The sequence below is a fragment of the Alligator mississippiensis genome, chromosome 12, assembly GCF_030867095.1.
Source record: "Alligator mississippiensis isolate rAllMis1 chromosome 12, rAllMis1, whole genome shotgun sequence".
NCBI classification, from domain to species: Eukaryota; Metazoa; Chordata; order Crocodylia; family Alligatoridae; genus Alligator; species Alligator mississippiensis.
The window spans coordinates 15,874,316-15,894,202 of record NC_081835.1 but is presented as its reverse complement, the minus strand read 5'-3'; the positions used below and the strand labels follow the sequence as shown (position 1 = coordinate 15,894,202).

The window sequence follows — 19,887 nt, the reverse complement described above, 5'->3', positions numbered from 1 at the left end:
TTTGTTGGCTTATCCATTCCCCCTTACTCAGGAAGTGGTTTCAGCAGAGAAATTGGAGGAATACAAGATAAGCCATTATCAGTGAAAAGACTCTAAATTAATATGTATTGAAACTCTTATTTTGTAAACACCTATTAAGATGTGGAGTGGAACTGGATCTTTTAAGTAGGAGATATAAATTGAACAATGTTGCTTCAAAAGGACTGTTTTACTTTAGTGGATCTTTTCTTTGTCTTTCTTTTTAATGAATAATGTTTCTGAGCTCTTTTTTTAATACAATTTACTACAGATCCAATCTGCTTTACTGGGTCCTAGAATCCCCGCTTTCATTTCATTGTGCTTGTCAATTTCCCCAGGCAACAATGTATTCTTAATTTACCTTTCAAAGTACAGCAATTAAATACAAACTAAAGTTCCCAAGCATACCATGAACTAATCTGACTAGTCTATTAATTTTCAAAGTTCCTGTAAAGCCTTTCATAATGAATCCTTAACAGAGCTTCTGACTTCTGAATTAATTATATAAATAGTTTTGCCTGGCACTGCATGCATGGCTAACATCAATAATGCAGTTTTCATCTCTCTCTGCTCTATTAGGTCATTTGCAAAAAAAGAAAATGTACAGTTCCCAGGTCTCTTTGTAGTAACACTGGTGTGACCAACATCTTTACACTATTATTCCCTCATAACCTCCCTATAATCATTTTATAACCTGGTATCATTTTATAACTTGGGGTGTACAAGTGTACACAAAAGGAAGATATCCCATTGACTATATAGAATACATAGCATGGGAAACCAGATGAAAATCCAGGAGATGTCATTAAAAAAGTCTGGGGTGAATTTCTAGAGTGGTGTGAAATAGATTAAAAGCTTCCAACCAAGATTTTCATGTCCTTGTTGTTCTTTCCCTCTGAGTATTTCATATTTTGCTTTTTCATGACATTTCTGTTATCAGCCATCTCTTTCTTGTATCTCCATTTCACCTTTGATAGTGGGCATTTCATACAACTCTCATTGGTTCTTGCCGACTCAGTAAAGGAGAGAGTATTCATTCATTGCACCTGAAGTAGCCAGTTCCCCAGACTCTGATCTAGTAAAAAAGGGATGGGTGTGCACTGGTTTGTCTTTCTAAGGATGCTGATGGGTGTAAGTGATAGTGTTCAGCTCGATCCAAAAGTCCACGAAGCTCTGTAGTCCTGGATCTAGGGTTTTTGTTCAGCTTTGTAGATATAGGCTAGCTACAGAATTTGGATCCAGAATGTTAAATTTTGACTATGGTTTGAGAACAGAGGATGGTTCAGGTTCATACCGAGTACAGAGAAGCCACTTTATAAGCTGTCTAGGAAAGACCACATCAGTAGAATCTTAATGGCCAACAAACCACTCACTTTCCTTTCAACAGTTCAGTTTGCACTGAGAAAAACTGATGTTTGCTTATGAAAACCTGGCCATTTGTTTGTGTCGGTGACAAGCCACCCATTTCAGGTTGTTCTTTAGAAGTTAAAAATATTAAACTACGTAAATTGCTGTGACTTAGACACATTTATGAACTTCCTGTGGAAGCATGTTGTTTCTAGGGGAAAGCCAATCAAAACTGGTTCAGGAAGTCTCAAGGTCAAAGCTTGTACATGATATTTCAGGCTGCCGCTTGTTATGCATGCAGTTTCTTCTGGTAGGGAAGAGATGAAGATTGGACCTTCCTGAATAGCACTTATTAGTCTAAAACTGTTTCAGGAGCAGAGACGTGTTTGTTGGTTGTAAGCTGCTGTTTATTATTTACTGAGCTTCATCGGTGTGCTTAGTACTACACCACACGGAAAAAGATCCTGCCTAAGTTAAAAAAATGGGTAACAATGCAGTTCAATTACATAATGCGAGGGTTAGAAGTGTGGGTCTAATATAAAAATAACATCATTATATATAATGCCTAAGCAGACGTGTGTGAGTAAGTATGCATGTACATCTACATATAGACATCTGCAAATAGTACACTCATTGTTAATATAGTGCTTTTTAAAAGGGGACTTTAATGGATTCAACACTTCAAGATGTGGACTCATGTCACAAGTGACCCTATAACAGCATCTCATAATGCTGTTAACAAATTCCTGATGCACTTGTGTCATAAAGCTTATTTCAGCCATCTGAGATCATGAGTGCTGTGACTTATCCCCTTGTAAACACATGTGGCTTGAATATAGACACTTTCTATCTTCACTATACTCATTTAGATGGTATTGGTATTTAGCATGTGCCTGTAGAGTCCTAAAATCAAATGCATTTGATGAATTAACCAGCACAAATCTTTCATTAAGTTTCAATGAACAGAATTTGAAAATGCTATAAAATGATAATAATCCAGAAACCACCGCATTCCTAATGCCTGGGATCGAGGGGGGATGGGAATTTATTGAAATTGACAGATGAGAAGATTCACTTTTTAATTTTCTTGCTTAAGAGAAAGACCATGTGGAGTAGATTTAAAACCAATATTTTTTAATTAGAAGCAATCCAATTTATAGAAAGAGTCCAATAATGAAAGTATGCTCGAAATCCGTCTTATGTTACAATTACAGTTGCCAGGAGAGGAGAGGGAATATTGCCCCCTTAAGGGCAGTTATCTTAGATCCCCAAAATTTAGCTGTGTGGGTATTAATAATTAAAATCTGATACAACCATATGTATTGTCATTAGTACCCTATAGTGAAAAATATAGTTATCTGTAAGTGGAATGAGAGACTCGAAGCCTCAAAAGGCCCTGGTCATGAGACCTGCCTGGTCTGTGCGGCTTAGAAACATAAAACTCAAACTTTGTTGTTTAGTGCTTTTTCAAACTTTGTAGTCTAGTGCTTTTTCATTTGTGAACATGCCTTTGAAACTGCAAATTGAGGTAAACTGATTGCTCAGGCCAAAAATAGAGTCTGATAACACTTTCTTGTCCCTGCTTTGTAGTACATCCTTGGGTAGCATGAATCAAGGCAGTTCCACTGAGGCTCTATGTCCATTCACAGCTACCTAAAGATCCAGCTGGTTTAGAAACATGACCTTCATTTGCAGTGCATTTTAAAGACCCATTTCACTGCATGCCTCAGAGCCCTTCATTAAGCCATGTTCAGTGTGCTGTGATAATGGCTCAAAAGGAACCTTCTATCTTGGAGAGGGGAAAGTGGTGCAGCAAACACTCATTTCCTAGGCTGTGATTAGTCATACTCCCACTGCCTTCCAGAGAAACACCTTGGTGTATTTCTGCAGCAGCGTCACAAAGATGGTGACGTTGAGAGTCTTGAATAGTCCTCATAGCTTTCCTGTTATCAGAGTGTATCACCTGGCATAGGCCCCAATGGTTCCCTCTGCTACTTGTTTTGAAAAAAATGAGGTAAGCAAAAGGAAGCCATCTGCTTCACAGTGTGGTCCCACCTTCAGGGTTCAGGTTCCCAGAGAAGGGGGACTGCCATCTCCTTAGGTGCCATCCTTGGGTGCTGTCTGCCCATAAGCTTCAAAGGATCCCACATGCAACGAACCTTTGTCAGGTGACTGGCCATCCAGAGGCATCATGTGCAACTTGATTCCTGAGAATTGTTGTTTTGCCTGGTAGCAATATGGAGTCCCTGGGCCTCTTTGAAGATGTTCCAGGCACCTTAGTATTTCCCAGTAGACCTCAAAATACATGAGATACAAAATACAATGGAACAAATATTGTTCCATTGATGGGACAGCTTGGATTAAGACCATCTTCCTTTCTAATTTATGGAAGTGAGTCAGGTCCACTTGCTTACCTGGTAGCATATTAAGTATCTTAAATATGAATCAACTCACCTCAAAAGTAACTCACTTACCCAACAAGTAAGAACAACGCACAAATTTTAGCCTGGGTGTAAATCCATATATTGGCCTTAAGGTGAATGCCAGTGCCTTAGGGTGGCTTGGGGAATTTTCTGAGTGGTTAGATTGGATAAGACTTAATTTTGCAAAGCCCTTACAGCCCACATGCTGCCACTGCGTACTAAGAAATTTCTCATGGATTTTTCCCAGGAATACTGACGGCACACGCTTGTTATGCTGTATTCTTTTCTCTTTTTAATCTCGTAAGCAAGAAGTAGGGCTGGAAGGGACCTCAAGAGATCATCTAGCCCAACTAGGGATTGATCATACATGCTGTACACACAAAAGACACCAGGGCTCTGTCAGCTCATTTGGTGCAAGATCAAAGTTGGTTTGTTTGTTTTTTTAAGTACTAGATAATAGTATTATATACTAGATGGAGTTGCTATGGTGTATGCAGCATATAAATTACATTTTTTTTAATATCTAAATAAAAATAGGAATTATTGGTTTTAACAGCTAAAAAGAACTTGCTGTTATTGAATTCTTCACCATTAATTCATTTCCATGGCAGCATGCACAAAATTGATTGCCTTAGAGAGGGAAACCCATTAGCAATAAGAACAGGCGTATGCTGGACAATGGAAGGTCAAGTTTCCCCCTCTTCTCTGCACCTAGGGAACAGTGACCAATGGGGTAAGAAGGTACTTTAATCTCCAAGGAGCGTGTCTACACATTCATTAATGCTACTTAGATACTGCACATTTAGTTTACTACTTCCTTAATAAAGGACTAACTAAATGCACAGCTCTAAAGTTACTGAGCATTAGCACCAGTGCATGGTGAATTAGTGACACTTACTGTGCATTAGCCTAATAACACTGCGCAGTAGGCTATTAGCACAGTTCGTGCTGTGATGCTCTACTATGCAGTGTAATTAGGCCAATGCGCAGTAATTATAGACACTCCCAAGGTGTATGTATTTATTCCTCTGACTCGTTGCAGCCTATCAGAGTTACTACCCACTAGCGCCCCTTAGGATGCTGGTTTTGTGGTGCAGACACCTGCTATTATGCAACAGGCCATTTCACAGAGGTCACCCAAGAGCCATCCAATGGAAACAATGGTTAGTTGCTACTGTCTGAGGATAGATTCAAATCTGAGTGATCGTTTCTATATCTCATTTTTAATGCCCTGGAGCATCCAACAGACTCTTACTCCCTTTCCTTCTGTCACTGACACTGAGAAAGGCTAACAGATAAATCAAGCACACAAATATACTTAGAGGATGAAATTTACACCAAAATACATAGCTTAAGTTGTTCTGACAGTAGTTGGGATAAATTTAAAAATTACCATGGTAAATTTTCACCCCATAAAAGTCAGGGGTGAGCTTTGACCATTAAAGCCAGGAAATCAGGAGATTACATCCTAAATTTTCCTTGTTGTTCCTTGAAATTGGCAGCACATTTATTATATGAGATAAAAATCACACTGTTCAGAGACATAGTATAGTAACTAAATTCAGTGTGTGAAAACTAAGGAGAAAATAGAGATAGTACTTGCCATGGATGTTTCAGTGCAAGCAATGGACACAGTGAAATGGCAAAACTCTGTAAAAGATGGTCACTGCTTGCATATTGAAATGGAGCAAGGAACACAATGAAATTGTACAGATCATGTGATTAATAGTGCATGCATGGGGAGTTATTGTTACTTGTATAATCACAAGAGGCATGTAATGCTTTTATATGTATAACATGCAAGACAGCTTCTTGACTGAATTTCCCTAGAAAACACATTTTAGAGAGCATTTAGGTCAAAAAAGTGACATGGCAGAGATACTCAGGTACCACAACAGTGGTATTTAGATGGACAGACGACAGTCAGGAAGTGCCTGGAGCAAGTATGAGAATGACATTATGCTCACTTTTTTTGCACTTTCCCCAAATTCAGCCTTATTCTTGATCTGATCGACTCATGTGCTTAGAGTTAGGTGATGCTGAATGGGGACCCCAGAAAAGTATTGAGTCAGTGCATGAATCTTGCCCGTTGATCAGATCAGCTGGGCACATCCAGGAGATCAAAGGCATATCAGGACACAGGCACCTGTGAATGTGCAGGTCTTTGCATTGATTTGTGACTGTAGGGCTGCCTAAAGCCAGCAGAGTGGGCCAAAGTAGTCCCACATGTAGCTGCACTGACTGAAGTGGAGTTAAAGACTTAGGATGCAATGTCTGGAGTTTCTAAATTAACCCAATAAATCAGATTTACATTGTCACTTTCTTCTCTCTTTCTTTTTTCAATTAGCGAGGCATTTGAAACACATCCATTTAACTTTTAAAATAGATCAAATGCCCTTAGCACAAATTTAATCCCCGAGCATGATAGATGGAGGCTTTTAAAACAGAGCCTGCCTTTGAACATGTGCAATGTATCTATCGTATGTAAGTGCTTTCCTCGTTGCTAGCCTTTGAAACTTCTCTCTCAAAGTGTTTTTGGCAGCTTGCTGCTCATACATTCAGGCTGTCAGTCAAGTAAATGTAGCTGCTGCAGTGGCCTATAAACAGCTCTCTTCCCTAGTTAGGAAAACAACAATAACATTATAGGAGTACAGTCGGTTTTACTGTAGCAGCTTTCAATGTACACAGCTAAACTCCTTCCAAGAATTCAACACAGCTGTAAAAGGTTTCCATAAAGGGTATTTAGTAAATGTAACAGATCTCTCTCTAAGGATTCTTCACATTTAAATGCTGTGAGACTAATTCAAATCCTTCTGGTTGTCTGGATTTACACTGACATGAAGATCACAACATGGCCCTGTTTCCCTCTGTTGATTATAGAAGGAAGCATATGCAGATATTAAAAATAGCATTACATTCTTTTCCTTAAAGGGTTCATTTTACCTTTAGACAATATAAAAACAGAGAACGTTCCTCCACCTGCCGAACTGGGTATGCTGGAGTCACTTTCTCCTCCCTTTCCTTTAACTGATTGAATCTCTAGCAGCATATAGACTGGTTTGTGCATGAGGAAGGAAAGGCACGTAGCAAGGCTTGTACTTGAACCCAGTTCTCCCTATGTTGAAGTGGCTTCACTGCTGCCTGAAAATGCAATACTGATGATCACCCTGGAGAACCACGTCCTCTACCAAGTACAGGTACCTTGTGTTTGACCCCACAGCCTCCTAGGTGTGACATATATTTGCTCCATCTTGCTACTGTCTCTAAGGTAATGGAGAAAGTCATTTTAAGAGCCAAACCCTGCATCATGCCACATGGCTAAGTGGCTGGGCTGCTCCCTGGACATCTCTGCAGTGGTGGGGAAGAAAAGAAAATGCATCCCAGACATCGGTGGTTGTTACATCAGCTCCACTGTTGAGCTAGGCCAGGAGAGGAATGGCTGTGAATTCACTGGGACCAGCCTCTTCCAGGGTGTGGATATCTGAGACTTCCCTCATTCCTGCCCCTACTTCTTCACAGCAAAACTGCATCAGTTCCACTTGGCAAGGGCACACTGGCTATGGCAGAGAGAGCAGGGTTTGCCCAAAGGGAGGTTATCATCACTTAGCTGATAGCATATTGCTGATCATGATGGACTGCTGTAGGCTGGGATCCTTGGTAAACTGATAACAGATGGAGCAAGGAGAAAAGACAAGAGCTTAGTATTTGAAAGAGGCTTATATACCCGTGGCTGACAAAGACAGTTGTATTGGCAGACTCAAAGGTTTGGCTTTCATGTGGCTCCATATCCACAGCCATTTTTACTGAAAGAAATGCAGTGGAAATCCAGCTTGGGGCTTCCAGTGCCTGGGCTGGAGACAAGTAAGCAATCAACTGAAACACCTGAACCAGTCCCAAGCCTTGACTGAGCAGATTATGGAAGAGCATTAACTTTGGTATTAAAAGACACCATTTGGCTCATGACTTTAGCCAAAGCAAGGAGACAGCAGTGGTAAACAAGAAAGGAAGAATCATAGACCCAAAGTCAAGCTGCCAAACAAGGGGGGGGTCATGTCACAGCCCTGGAGATTTGCATTTGAGAGCCACTTCCCAGGGAGGGTCACCTCAGACAGGGAATCTGGTTTCTAGGGGAGTCTTTAGTTTTCCAGCTGGGCAAGCTAAGGTACAAAGAAGCCAAGTTACACAAAGAAACAAGAAGCCCAGCTAAATCTTAACACATGAGGTTATTCACTTCTTATGTTCCTTCTCTACTGGTTTAAAAGCCACTGAGGCTGGAATTAAGTTGTACCTTCAAGCTCAAGATCCACCTCGCTTCCCTCACCTCATCACCCCCATTCACAATGGAAACAAGCAGTAAGCTCCCCCCATATTTTCTTCCCTTCTTGCTCAGAGAACTAGCACAACTTCACCCCATCAGTATAAACTAAAGCTGATTTCTCTGCCTCTTTTAGTCATTTTATTTACTGACAAAGTCTGCCTAGCTCACATGTGTCTGTATGCAGTGCTTGAAAAAAGCTTTGCAACATGGAGGATGTCCTTTTTATAGGATAAGCCCCTCACATGGGTAGTAATTATGTTAATTAGGAGGTAAATTGCCTTGTTGTGAGGAATAAAGCCTAGACACTTTAAGGAAAAGTTGGTCCTTAAAGTAGCTGCTGTTAAATTCTCAAGAAGTTGATCAAGCAATGTGCTGAAGATTGATTTCAATGGTCTTCTAGTATATATGTACTTGCTAATGAATTCTCTCTCTCTGTGACTTTTTAACTCCACTGCCCGACCTGTGTCCTGCAAACAGTCCCTGTGTACTGTGTTTTGGATCTTCCCTCTATCACACGGCCCAATGTGACATTTTACAGTTTACACCCATCGTTTCTCAGCCCTAGAAGCATTTCTACTATGTGGCAGTGACATGAGGGGTAGGTGTCCAGCTCCTCTCCTCTGGTGTTTATCTAGAGCATGGAGCAGTGCCAAGCAGAGCCATGCCATACCTGCTCTGTATATGCTACCAGCTGAACTGGCAGTATGGGAGCTGTATTAACGAGCTGCTGCATGCAGACACATTAGCTCTGCCTTTCAGCAGAGCTTACTGGCACACACAACACCACTGTAAAGTGGCTATACTATAACTGGGAAGGAGCATGGGCAAGGTAAGTGTGGCATGTCTCAACATGGCATTACCTAGTGCCATAGTTGGCCAGTATGGACATACTCTCAGTGTCCTGCTTAGTTCTCTCCAATGCTGTTTTCTGTTACAATTTCCCATGGCCTAGCATTCACATTGCCTCCTTGGAACAGGAGTGCCCCGTACTAGTGTACAGACTGAACAAGGATAACGTAGGCCATGAGGAGCTAACACAATGGATGACCAAGGGGATAGCATGTGCTAGCCTGAGACTTGAGAGCCTAGCAGTCAATTAGACAGACCTATTCCAGAGGAATTGGGGTAGTGTTATATTAGCAATTTAAGGGGCAAGAGTTCAATTCCTGCCTCTGCCAGACTTGCTGTACAAAACATGTGGTCTCTTTGCACCTCAGTTTCCCACCCCCATGAAGTCCATGTGAAGATAAGTGCATTTGAATTTGTGGAGTGCTTGGATACTAAGCTGACAGGAGCCCCCTATAAATACACAACTAGCAAGAAAGGACACTCTGATGCTAAACATACAATCCTGGCATTTTATTCAGTTGGGTGTCCCAGAACATAGAATACAGCCAGGAAAGCACCGCAAACTACCAAAGCTGAGTTTGTAGAAATGAATGGAAGTTCTGGGAATAAAAATATGTCTTCTTGTACTGCAAGGGAGGTTAGCTCCAGGCAGGCAAGGGTGCACAGATATGGTTCTGTTTGGATTCATTGAAGGAAAAGGACACAAAAGTGACAGGACAAGAAAAACTCAGGAGACTTCAACCAGCTGCTGAAGTTTCAGCAGGTGAGGAAGAGGGGGTTTCAAAATGCATTTATTGAGGTTCACCCAGTTGCAATTTAGAGCCAGCCATCCGAAAGCGCTCCCCAAACCAAACCAACAGGCCACACACAGCCTCCAGTTTAAAGCCTTGGTGAGAGCCATGGACAGCTCTGACATGAGTCATGTCCTTATTTCTGTTTTCTTTACAGTTGTCTGAAATGCCACTGGGACTTAGAAGGTGATAGCAGTTAATGCAGGATTTCCAGCTGCTCAGAGTTTGTACAGAGGGAGATAACCCCTCTGTAGTCAGGGGTGGGCAGAGAGCATGCTTCAGCCCTGCAATTATCTGGCATCTGTGTGGTGGGAGATTGTCCTTCACAAGGAAACAAGGACAAAAGAGACTGTGCTTGAAGGCTGGTCGATGCTGCAGCTTCATAAGCAGCTTCCTAAAAGTGCCCCTGGATCCAATTTATACTGAAAATGTTACTGCTGTCGAGATCTGGGAATTAAAAATGGGCAGCTCTAACAAGATGATGGTTGCTTGTTTCCTGCTCTAAAAGACCTGAACTTTTTATGGCTCCTATTATAGAGTCCTTGGTGCACTGACAGGGCTGTTAGAAGTCAACAGAAGAAGTGAATTTGAGCCTGGGTAAAAGTCAACAGAGAGGTGTGGAGCTTAGGGGCTCCCATTTTGTCCTCTATAACAGCACTCAGCTTCACTTCACAAAACCTTCCATAATAAGTGTAATTCCACATGTCCTACCTAGTTAAAATGTCCATGGAGAGTCCTATAGGAATGACAAATTAGGTAAGAGGAGGATTTTGTCTCTTAGGACCTTGATTTTTGCTCTAAACAAACCTGGAGCCTTGTGCTCTAATCTAGCACTTTTCGTCCCCAGAGCTTCAAGTGCTTTGCAGAGCAAGTAGGGATCACAGTTGCCATTTTAGAGATGGAGAAACTGAGGCACAGAGGTGACATGCCTCATTCACATAACCAGTTTCCTGTAACAGAACCAGGACTAGAATTAAGGGCTCCTGAAGATCCACTCCAGTACCCTGTCTATGAGTACCACGGCCCCTCCTATAATCTGGAGGTTAAAACTATTGAGCTGACAGAGAAATCAAAGGAAGTGTACTCCTGCATTAATGAGGATGCTGCTGCCAGACACTAAATTGCCTCTGCCTAGTGGAAATGGTGATGCCTAGGAGAGGAACAAGTAGCTAAGTGCCTTGTGTCATTCCTACAATCCAGGTAATTCATAAACCCCAGTCTTAGATCTGCTTGCATGTTCTCCTGACATTCTTGCCCTCCTTTCACTCCACACGAAAGGACACTAAAAGAGAGAGACTGAGTCTTATGACCAAATCTAATCTAAGAGATTATTTGATCCAACTCTTAATCTCTAGTCTGGATTTTTCAGGAAAATAGTTCACTTTCCACCATGCAGATTATCAAGTGGATAGAATTTGAGTGACTGCAAACACAAAGTACAGCCAGAACGCAAAGAAATTTCACTCAAGGATACCGTAAGATTGGATGGTTGGAGGGCTTACAAACTAGTCAGATACATGCATAATTCTGTAAGGAAGCACTCCTACACAGCTGTTGTGATATTGTTTTTGAGTGCCTGCACATTTGAGCTATATTTGAGCAGTTTGGGTGTAATAATGATGGTCATTATAGTGAAAAAAGAGAAAGAAAGGAAAGTTACTGCACTGAGAAGGTAAAAAGGAAGAAATATAAAGCTGGGAACAAATGGTTTTAGTTGTTTCCAGCATAATGCTCTAAAATTCACCTGACATGTAAGTTTGTGGGGTTCATTAAAAAAGATACAACATCCCATATGGGCTTGCTGATGACAATTGTTGCCAGGAAGCATTTTTTTATTATTAAAATAATTAGGAGAAAGGCAAATCATATAACATACGGTACACTACAAAGATAGGGTGTTCTTGTTCATTTTCCCTCCTCTTCTTCAAGTGGGCAAGGAGGATGCTACAGCTAGATTCAGTGGGTGCATCCACACAAAAGACATTTTACTGCACAGTAGCAAAGTTTACTGCACTGTAAGAGTGTGCATTTACATGTGCACAGGCTTAATGTGCTGCAATCTTTGCTAATCGTGAGTAAATTTGCTACCTGCAAATGCAAGTAGCAAATTTACTTGTGTTTAGTTACTGCACAGTAGTGCTCATGTAGATGCCTGACTGGGAGCAAATCTGCTCCCGATCAGCTGGCCAGCAGGGTGCGAGAGATTACTCTCTGACCCCAGGAGCTGCCTGCTGCCAGGGTGGGCTCCACCACCGGAGCCCAGGTAGGGACTATGTCCCCCTGCCCCGACAGCAGGGAGCTCTGATCCCCTAACTGTGAGATCATGATCGAGGAGCAGGGACCTGTGAGATCCTTATCTCCCAGCACCGGCCCTACAACTGCAGAGCTGGCACTAGGAGCTCCCTGTTGGTAGGGGCTGGGAGCCTTTCCCTGCCAGCTCCATATATCACAGAACTGAATGGAGAACAGGTTCTCCAGCCCCGACCTCATGATCATGGAGTGGGGACTGGGAGGTCTCCTGGTCAAGGGCAGGTCCCGGCCCCATGCCTCAATCAGGCGATTGAGGTACAGGGCTTGGAAAGAGCTGCAAGGGTGGGGCAGGCTCCAGCCCGCTGTCCTGATTCACCAGTGAGCCAGCTAGCAGCAAACCCCTGGCTGGGTGAGGAATCCCCGCCGAGCCCGGGGCTCGCTACTAGGTGCCTCACTGGTAGATCAAGGCAGGGGGCTGGGACATGCCCCTTCCCAAGTCCCCTTCCCCCAGTCGGGGAGCCAGGGCCAGGAGCTCCCTGATGCTGGGACAGGAGGACACTGTCCTTGCCTCAGCAGCAGGCAGCCCTCTGGGGGCAGGGAACAATGTCCAAGCCCTGGCCAGGAGACAGCAGTTTCCTGGCCCAGTGCTCCCTGCTTAGCCTCTGGGCTAGCACCCAGGGGGAGCCTAGACCTCCCCCTGGTGGCAGCAGGGGTCCATTGCGGGGCCCCAGGACACAGGAGCAGTTTGCTGCCATTAGCAGCAAATCTGCTCCCGCTTCCCTGCATGTGTGGAGTCCTGCCCAGAAGCATTTACTCACAAGTAAACTGCTCCCAGATCTAATGCACATGTAGACACACTCAGTGAGAAGTGCTATGCAAGTTTCTCATAATCCATTTCACTCTTCTCCTGCTTTTCTAGTCTTGGATCTCTATCCTGACCCGTCAGAACCCCTCCCAACATCTGTTCAAGTCAAGGCAGCAAGTTTGTACCATTCAACATGAACAGGTCTCTTTAATTAAAGTAAGCAGAGCAAACCCACCAAAAATTAAATAACGTTCACTTCAGATAATGCTCTGTCTGAGCTCAAAACCCAGGCCGCCTTCCCTCCTTAGCGGCCAAACTTTTAAAACAGTAGTAATCAGAGGGCTTATGACATTTGCTTGTCAAAGCAGCATACAGACTAGATGTGATACCCAAGACACCTATGAGGAAAGTAAGTGTGATTAAAAATGCTTTATTAGTGTTATGATTAATATTATCCCATCAAGAAAGCACGTGAAGCAGAGGTCTAAAGAGCTTAATTTTTTCCATTAATTTCAATCATCTTTGGATGAGGACCTCAGTGAAACAGCCAAAATTGTACAGTGTGGGAGAGTTTGGGGTTAGAACACTGGATTTAATAACAGTTAAAACAATGGCAAGCCAGTCTATTTGCACTGAAAAATGACTATTCCAACAAAATGAGTAGGTCTGTGAGAAAAAATTAATCTTGATGGAACTTTATTTTTTTCATTAAAAAAAAAATGGAAAACCAAATGTGTTTCTGTTTTTTGGCTGAAAAACCAAACTAAAATAGGCAAGGTTCTTTGGGTAGATGTGGTATCATTTATTAGACCAACTAAATAGTTGGAAGCAAGATCTTTGCAAGCTTTCAGGCACAAACACCCTTCTTCAGGCATTGGGAGACTCTGCTGCTGTTCTGAGTTCTCCAAGGTAGAATAGAAGCTGAAAGTGTGACAAGAAGACTGTGAAAATGTAAATAGGTGGTAGTTTGGAGACAACTGCCTATTTACATTTTCACAGACTTCTTGTCAAAATTCTTTGAGTGTTTAACTACATGTATTGGCATTTGCTTTTCAGCTAGTCAAGATTGTGCTTGCAGGTTGCTCTTTTCCAACTCTCCTGGATTACTTTGCAATATTACAGAGGCTGGGATCCTACCCACATGCCCTTATTTTTAATAAAACTTAGATTAAATTTTACATCTATAGAGCATAATTCAAAGAGAGCTTTGCACCCATCTTTGAAGGGGAAATATTTCATGCTTGAATTACAGTCAAGTCAGAACTGAGAATAGGAAACAAATTAAATGACCGAGCACAGGCAAGGAGAATGAAAAAAAGGAAAAGAAGCAGGAAATGGAATGAAATGAAAGAGTACCATTAGATTCAGCCAGCCTCATCTGATCCAGCTCTGTATTTTCTGCATTTATTAGTGTGTCCCATATTCAGAGAAGATCTGTTGCCCGATACATGCTCTATACTGGTTGACACGTTAGCGGGTGTGAGCCATAAGACTATTAGAGTCTGCTCACACATGTATTAGTGCTGACAAGGTATAAAAATGCATGTCTCCTGAAGTGGTAGACTTCAAGATGGATCCCAGCTGAGCACAGTACTCAGACACACGCCTACTCTTCAGTGTGTAGGTACCCATTGTAATCCATCGCGTGTTATTTAAACACATAATTAGTCATAGGCTTCAGAACCGTACTGTGCGATGATGCCTGTGATACAACAGACCTGTCACAGACCAGAATCAACGTAGATGGAGTTAAAACATAAACTCAAACCACAGCCTTGATTAGGGGGCAAAACTTCCAAACTACTCAGCAGCACTGCAGAATTTTAGTTTTGTGGTAGTACTTTTCAAACAATGATACACTTTAAGAGGTGACAAATCATGTTGCACATAGATCAGGGGTTTGCAAGAGGGAAATGCAAAACCCGGATGTATTGTGAATTTGAAGCAACTAGCAGATATTTGAATGCAACAGCAAGAGAGTCTCAAAGATGAAATGCAATAGTCTGTGTTGCGTTCTAATGATCTGAAGGTATAAAATTCAGCCCAGTGAAGAAAGCCAGCATAAGGCCCATGTTTGTTAGCCAATCAGAGAGCACCCTGAGCACATCCACTCAAGTACAGCCATTTAGGAGCCACTCTGCGTTTTTATGTATAAAATTGATTTCTTATTGGCCCAACTTTCAACATTTGGTACTTCTGTTCATGAACAAACCTGCTCCATTAGACCTCTAAGCAATCTGATAAATTGTCACAAGTTCCAATTTGATGCCATTTTTCTTATAAATTGGACTTCTTCCAAAGAGACACTTTATGATTGAAACAAGAACACCAACTGATGTCTACCACTCACCCTGCCCTATCACCCGTAACATGGAAGTAGGAGGTATGAATACGGCTTGCTCCATGGAGTTCAGTTCTTAATTTCCTGGGAGTCATGTCTTGCTTGCTAATGGCTGACAAGATTTATTGTTATCCTGTGACTAGCTTTCTTGGCACCCACTCTATTCATACACAGAACAAGAGACTACCCTCCACCAGTTTCATTAAAAGGTTTTTGGATGATGAGTACAGGGCAGAAGGTATGAACCTGCTAGGTGAAATAAATGAAATTAAACAGTACTCAGCACCACAAAAAAGGGGACTCGTCACTAAGCACCTACTGTGGGCAGGAAGATGAGACGAGTGATCACCTGGTGTAATTAGAGATTGAAATTACTAGTTCTGTCCCTGTCATAGAATGGTTTAGGGATGCATCATCTCCCTCACACCCCCAAGCTTGAGTCCTATTGCTGAGATTAATAGACATTACCGTTCCAGGGCTTTCCAGATTTCTTTTTGCATCAGTGCTTAATGATATGGAGCATAGATCGTATAGCATTAAAAATGCAATTGTTTTTTGTTGTTGTTACAAATCTAATCCAATGGTTGTTGGTTTGTGGTGCAATCCAACAAAGTTATTTATAGCATACAGTACACTTTTAATTATCCTGCAAGAACTCTACTTTCATGAGACCCATGGGGGTTTAATGTAAAGCTGCCTTAATATGGGCTTTTCAGTGGCACACAACAATTAATTTTATCTTAATGGACCAATTAGAGTTAATGGATGGGAGAATGTATTTAAGAAGCAACGTCTATTTTGCCAGGACCCCCGCTTAAAAAGCTAACAAAAGGACCCTTTCACTTGGGTAATTGATTGGATTAATTAGGTGGTATCTCTTGAAAAGCCTCAAGTAAGCAGATTTAGACCAATCATCAGTGAATACCTTTTGGTGCATGGACATGCTAAACCACCAACTTCTTTGATTTAGCAGTAACCCAAGGGAGTTCTGCTAACTTTTAGGTTACCAGTATGCTGAGTGGGCTGTTTGGTTTTTTAAATCCTGATGTCAGTCTCTGTGCTTCCACTGATGCATGTATTTATTCTTAGCCTCTAAAAGTAAAAGCCTCCTCAGGCTTTGACTCCTGTATTAGATACATCTGGGCCAGCAACTCATAGCCTCAGCCCATTGTACTTCCATGCCAACTTCATTTTCAGTGGTTGACTTCTTCATGGATGGCTGTCTCCATGGCATAGCTCAGAATGTCTTTATGAGGTTTGCTGACCTTCATATACCATCTCAGGTATAAACTACCATCCAAACTATTTCTGGGGCTACCATAAATGTCAAAACAACACAGAAAATCCTTCTTTCTTACCATTCTTACTTTAGAAGCAGTGAATTGTGTATGGTAGGACACTATGACACCTCTGTAGAGCCAGCACTTGTAGTGCTTTCACAGACAAAACTTTTGTTGGAGCTGATAAGAATTATGAACGAGTTAAGACTATAAGATTGGTTACAAAAAAATCTTTCCTGTTAACTTTCTCCCCATAATCTTCACAAACTTAAATAAAGGACAGAACATGACAGTGATGCAAAGCAATTTCAGGGTGAATAAACTCAGACAGTGAGCTAAATAATTATACAGTGAGAGAAAAGATATGTTGAGTATATTTGTATAAATAACTGACTTTTTGGTTCAATTGCAGTTTGAAAATCAAGTATGAATTGTTTCCTAGGGCTAAAATGATTTTTTTAAATTCAACTACCTGAAAAGACCAAAAAAAACCCCTTTGAGTAGAACAAAATGTATCATTTGATCCAAGCAATTTGTTTGATCATTTCTTCCATTTACTTTCTAAATGTTTTCAATTTTTGAAATTTCTGTTCATGATCAAAGTACATTTAGAAATGAAACATTACTGACAATTTAAAAACCAAAACATTTTGATTCAACATGCCACAATGAAATGTTTAGATTTTTTTGCTATTGTTATTTTAGGATTTGGATTTTATTTAAACCATTTTGTTAAATGATCTTCTGATCAAACTAAGTCTTCATTTATCAATGAAAAGCTAAAAAAAAACCCCCAAATTTACTCAGCCTTAATTTGGAGCTGGCAAATTAAATAAATCATGAGTGACTGGTTCCTCCTGAATCTGGGAGGGCACTCACAGAAGCTGCCGGTGGCAGCGGCCTTGTCCGGGGGGCACCAGCCCTACCAACAGCATTGGTGTCAGCCATCGGGGGGGCACGCACACCCCCATGCACCCACTACCAGTCACCTATAAAATAATTTTATGATGGGGTAGAAAGTCATTGAGTTTCTTATACAGCCAGGTTTAGAAAAAGCACCTCTCCTCTTAGACTTTTTCAGTTTCTCCACAACAACTAACTAAAAGCATTGAAACAACATAGGGAAATGAATGTTATTCTATGCCCAGTCATCGCCTACAGGAGATACAAGACAGAGAACAAGGTCTGACTTCCCTGTATTTCTGTGCGTCCAGAAAACAATCACTGAAAACCCCCATACTTCCAGAAGCTCTTGTCATTTTCATGGCAGAGCTGGTGGATCATTGTTGTATATCTGCCACTTGCTATGGGGTCCAGAGGATATCCCTGGTGGAAGAAGATCCATGAAAACAAGAGATTTCTCAGTAGAGTAGGCTAAGCAGTTATCCTTTTCATGTGTCATTGTGTCCCTCAGAAGCTTGATAGGAAAAACCTGCTGCACTTTCTGATGTAAACATCCGCTCAGTGGATGAAGTAAGGAAAGGTCTCCAGGTGCTTGATGTCGCAGAAGCAAAGGAACCTTAGGATTGCTTTCCAGAGGATCTGGTAGTTCTTGCCTGAGGAGGGATGGGTGACAACTCAAGCCCAGTATCTTTAAATTCTCTTGAGCATTGTTCTCTATCATAGGAAGTTCAAAAAGTATTGTAGTAGGGCCATTAGAATTAGAGAGTTAACAAACAATGAAACCATTCTCCTTCTCCTGGCCAAAGGTCAGGACAGTAGTGTACTGGACTGAGAACAATCTTAGGACTTGGGTTTTCTTCTCAAGCTTGTACTAATTTTCACTCTAAATCTCCTCCTAGTAGAAAAGGACATTGTCATTCGTAGCATAGGGTCTTCAGAAATACTTGGTATTGACATAACTCTTCCCCACTAAAATCAAACACCACTTAGCTTCAGTAGGAGCCAAGTATGGCCTCTGCTCACTGCTTGTGTAAATTCCTACTCCTAGACCAAGGTACAGAAGAAGTTAGGATGTATATAACCTGTATCGCTGGAAATGCAAATGGCCTGAAGGATAATGCTGTGAGCCATAACACACAAGCTTGCTTCAACTCTCACTTTGGTCAAAAAAAAAGTTCATGGGGGAACTTTTTTATTAAGGAAAAATCTCTGTGTTTCCTTATGAACCCAGCGTTGTTATGTTTTCCCCTTACTTGTTCCTAAACCTGGCTGCAGAGAGTTGATAATGCAGCTGATCCCATTAAATCTTTGCTGGTCCAGGAAAATGACAGCTCCTCTTCCATCTTAAGAGTCCTCCAGGGCAAAAAGGAGTTGATTATGTTGAACTTGCTTTGAGTATTTTCCATGGAAAGTATGGAATAGAGAACTGGCAATAAAACCAAACTAAAATGTAAAGAGCCTTGTTCCAAGTTTTAGTGACTAAGTTATGTTGCCAAAAATAAACAAAGGAAGAGTAATAGTTTGGCTAAAAAGGAAAGATAAAGGGAAAACTAGACAAATCAGGATGATGCTCATGATCTACAGTATGTGCCAGGTTATGTGTGGTATGTTTTGTCTTTTTGTTAGTGAATCCAAAACTCAGAGTCAGAAAAAAAATAGGATGAAATCTGCATCATAGTCAGAAATGTGGCTGTACAGATGACATCCAGACAAAAACCAGATAAAGGGCTATATGTTCCCCTGCTGTACGTGCATGTTATTCTGTTGACTTCAGTAGCATTATGCCAATCTGTACCATCTAGCAATCTGGATGAACTATCTAAGGGCAATCCCAACACACTCTCTAAATGAGAGGTGGACAATTATTTTGGCTGGAGGGCCACTTAATGACTTTTGGTAAGCTGTTGAGGGCTGCAAAGGTAGCCCCGCCCCTTGACAGATGCCCCGCCCCCAGCCACCATCTTGGGACCAGAAGTCCCACCCCAAACCCCTGACCTTTGCCACCTGAAGTCCCTCCCCTTGCCCTGGAAATACTCCTTTTGGGAGGGGGGAAGCAGGTTACCATCCTGGAACCAGGAGAAAGATACAAATCCTCTACTATAACATTTTAAAATTTTATTTAAAAAAATATTTTTATCCTAATTTGTGTGCATTTGTGTAGTATATATAGAGGTAATTGCATAATAGTTCAAATTACAGTCTTACTCTTGTATATTGTTTGTGGGGGTAAGGGGGTATAAGTGGGGTGTATGGGTTGTGTAGTTGGGAGAGTGTGTGGTTGGGGAATGGGTGTGTGTGGGATGAAGGTATGGTAGGTGAGGTGTGTGGGTATGTATGTCAGGGAGGGTGGGGAGTGTGGGTGTATGTGTGGGTGTGGGGGGTGTGGCCAGTGTGTGGGGTCTGTGGGAAGGTGTGGGTGTATGGTTGGAGTGAGGGGGTAGATGAGAGGGAGTGGGTCTGTGTACAGGTATGGTTGGGGGTGGGGTGTGTGGTGGGGTGTGGGAGAATGTGGTTGTAGGTATAGTAAGGGGGTGGGAGGAGATGGGTGGGAGGGGATGGGTG

At 41.8% G+C, this 19,887-nt stretch overlaps 1 protein-coding gene across 3 annotated transcripts in view; it reads left to right on the top strand.

Annotated features, from left to right (window-relative positions):
- Positions 1–19,887, top strand: part of FGD5 (FYVE, RhoGEF and PH domain containing 5) — a 148,827-nt gene that overhangs the window by 15,277 nt on the left and 113,663 nt on the right. The gene's annotated exons all lie outside the window — the stretch shown is intronic.